The sequence below is a fragment of the Corylus avellana genome, chromosome ca2 (assembly GCF_901000735.1).
Source record: "Corylus avellana chromosome ca2, CavTom2PMs-1.0".
NCBI lineage: Eukaryota > Viridiplantae > Streptophyta > Magnoliopsida > Fagales > Betulaceae > Corylus > Corylus avellana.
The window spans coordinates 40,074,663-40,078,428 of NC_081542.1; the positions used below are offsets into that span (position 1 = coordinate 40,074,663).

At 35.8% G+C, this 3,766-nt stretch overlaps 1 long non-coding RNA gene across 1 annotated transcript; it reads right to left on the reverse strand.

Annotated features, from left to right (window-relative positions):
- Window positions 1-2,003: 2,003 nt before the first annotated feature.
- Window positions 2,004-3,606, reverse strand: LOC132172593 (uncharacterized). The gene is made up of 3 exons (XR_009439166.1): window positions 3,445-3,606; window positions 2,591-2,686; window positions 2,004-2,336 (listed from the first exon to the last, which is right to left on the reverse strand). It is a non-coding gene; the product is annotated as an uncharacterized LOC132172593 (long non-coding RNA).
- Window positions 3,607-3,766: the final 160 nt, after the last annotated feature.

Here is a 3,766-nt window from a genome sequence, read left to right on the forward strand (position 1 = left end):
TTATTTTTTGTTTTTAAATTTTATTATTTTCTTTTATAATTACTTTTTAAATTTTAAATATTATTTTATTATTTTAAAGGTTTTTTAATTTAATGGGACACGTGGCAGGATCCTGGCCTTTGGATTAAAATGGACGGCCAAGATCCCCTAATTTTAGAATCTAGAATCCCCTGAGGATTTCAGGGGATCCAAATTCAAAGCAATTTTGGTACGGTGTGAATACGGCATTCTCCGCTTCCCAACCTTTGTTCTTTGTGCTCCGATGACCACTACAAAACAATAACTAGATAAAGAGAATAATCATAACATTTTATTCTTTATTTGTTCATGATTACAATTTTAATGTATTCAATAGGATCCAAAGAATTTCTAACCATATTTATAATATTTGACTTCTATGGCTTATCTTACCTACACCACATATGCTCTATATACAAAGAGGACTTCTTATAACACAATATATATAATATCAAATCAATATAACAAACATGTAATTTTATAGGGTATTATAACGATAGATGTAGGACTCTACCACCAAACCACTATGAATTGTTGTATTATTCTCTCCCAATACCTTTTATATTTATAATATGAGAAATGATAATATATAATTCATAATCTCATCTTTCACCTATATCCATGGATGAGTAAATTCACCCATGATTTTGTGAGACCCACATGTGGGTTCAACAAATCTAATAGTGGATTTACCAAAAGGATGTGTGAGAGATGTGAGGGAGAATGATATTTAACATGACGCTTCTATTTTTTTTAGGGAAATCTTTCATATTCATTCCTTAAAAAAAGATAATTAAGAGCATAAAGCTCTTACATCAGAAAGCATAAACCTCTCATAAATCATAGCTAAAGCTATGAGGTTATAGCGTCATAGAGACAAACATAAGAATCTTACAATCAACTCCTATCTATGATTTCAATGTTCGCTAACCCATGTCCAAACTTCAGTTATAGAACAAATCTGTTCCAGGCATACTCAATCTAATACATAAGTAGCCCATATTCCCAACTTTTATTTTCTCGGTCATTAAAGTAAAACTCTCACACCGAAACTAATCATCATCGACCCAAAGGCCAAGATAAAAACTTTCACAAAACAAAATAAAAAAACTAGCAAACAGCAACTACAGCTAGGGCGAGTGAGGCGAATCACACTGGCTGGCGCATGGTAGACGAGATGGAGCTGTTTTGCCGAGGAGCACAGTGGGTCGGTGCGTGGCTAAGTGAAATCAGTTGAGAAGACTAGATCTAAAGCCCAATTGATTTTGAGGAAGCGAAGTGCGGCCCAACAGATTGGAGGGTGGATGGGGCCATGGAGCATAACATAAACAAAGGAATGGCCAAAGCAACTTGACTACTCGGAAATGCCAAAAAAATAAAGTGAAAAAGAAAAATAGAAAAAAAAATTAAAAAAAAATAAAGGGAGGAGGAAGAAAGAGGGAGTTGGAGAGTTTCTCTAGAGAAAAACGCCAAAGGGCTGGCTATAACATGACGCTTCTAACACTACAAGAAATTTGCTCATTGGGTCGCCGCTAATGAGCAAAATGTCGCCGCTATTGATCAATAGCGGCGACCCTTGGCCGCTATTCAGTGGCTGGTATTAATCCGCCACTGATGATCAATAGCGGCAACATCTGGGGTCGCCGCTATTAATGGGTCAATAGCGGCGACTAAAAGTCGCCGCTATTGACTTTTTTTTTGTTGCCGCAAAAAAGCTTGAAATGGGCCGAGTGTCGCCGCTAATGATGGTCAAGAGCGGCGACAAAAATGTCGCCGCTATTGACAGTCAGTAGCGGCGACCTTTTGGGTCGCCACTATTGATAGTCAATAGCGGCGACCTTCTAGGTCGCTGCTATTGATGGACAGTAGCGGCGACATCTAGGTCGCCGCTATTGATAATCGTAAGAATAAAAAAAATCATTAGCGGCGACCTTGAGGTCGCCGCTAATGATATTTAAAAAAAAAAAAAAAAAAAAACTGCTTATAATAGATGTTATTATATAACAGTTATGAGAATTACATCAAGCCTATTTATAGTCAAATCGCTCGAGATAACTAAAGTTATGATTCCACAGCAGCTGAACAACTAGAAGTCATGAGCAATAAGAAATATAGCTCCTAACTTTCAAATACACAAACTGATCATTCCAAAAATTGACCCAAAAAGCATACACCCAACCTCCAAGCCTCCAGGGATGCAAAATGAAAGATCTTTGTATTTAAGAGGCAGCTGCTTTTCTGGAGGGTAACCTCAAACGAAGCACCCCAACCTGGGCTACCTGTCTCTTCATTATTAGCCATCCTAAAAAATATCCCTCCTGCATACAATAATACAAGTCTGAGATACACAAAGTTATTACAAAATCACTAGCTAAATTATAATACATATTCCGGCAGAAACACAAAGCTTGACACTCAAGACCTCACAATAGATTTTTAGTACCCTCAAGTCCTCTATTTTAACCCTAAAATTGTGCTTATAAAGATCTCCAAAAAACCTTAACATTATGTCCAAATCAGCATAAATTGTTGCTCGAAATCCAAAAATTCCAACAATCATATTGGGTATTACCTCTCCAAGAAATTAAGAAAACCAATCTCCTAAAATCAGTTTACAACAACCTTTGAAATCTTCCTGTGAGCTCCTGTTTGGCCAGAAATCTAAAGCCTGAGAAGTGAGAAAGGGAAACTTGTTTTATTAGAATCAAATGATCACCACATAGACAATAGGCCTATTCATGTATACAGCAAATTATCTCACTCCATACAAAGACATAAAACAGAGTACTTGTACCAAAAGAAGGAAAAATTCTGTTATCGCTAGAATAGGGTTTCAAAAACACACAAAAAAATGAAATAAGTTATGAACTATTCTAGTATTAAATGGAACTAACTTCCATTTTCTCACTGATTGCAGAGTGTTCTTCTAGTTAAAGAAATGTAAATCATGTTGGCCTTAAACTGATTAATTGCAATGCTTTTGTATTGCTTCATCATGTCATCATAGCACACATTGAGCATATAAATTACCTTGCACTCATTGTTAAACAAGTATTTAACTCAATCCTTCAGCGCCATGAGATGACCAGACATGTTTGCCAAATTCTTCAAGTACCAAAATTTTCATAATCACAAACAACAGGGTATATTATGAAAGCTGGGTTGGTAATGCCAGGAATTCTATTGCCTAGCACTAACCATAGATTCTTATGCTTGCTACAAGGATCAAAACGAGAAAGCAAAGAAATGGATCCAAAAGCCCATCTATAATAGTATTATCTGATCACCATAATCATATAGTTAATGTGTGTTTTAACAATAAACGACATATATTTTATTCCTAGACAAAAATTAATGCTAAAACATAATGACCACAAATGCTAGAAGCCATATATTCAAGACAAGACAAGAAAAGGCAGTTATTACCAGAAATTTCCACCTCCTTGTCGTTCTTGCAAAAGACAAGACCAGATCAAGGTGTCAATTGGTGATCCCCTAAGAGCATTTCCAAGCTCTTTACATGTCCAGAGGATTAATCCCCCTCGGGTAAATATTAGTAACTGCTCTAACATCTCCTACACTTGTACACACCCTGCAATCAGATCCAGAATATATCAGAATACCAAACCCAGGGATTCAAACATGAATTGGAAAGAAAGGAAATTAGAAGAAAAAAAAAACTGCATGCAAAGGTAAAGAAAACCCAACTTCAAATTTTATATTTTCTAGTTTTTTTTTAAATTGTTTT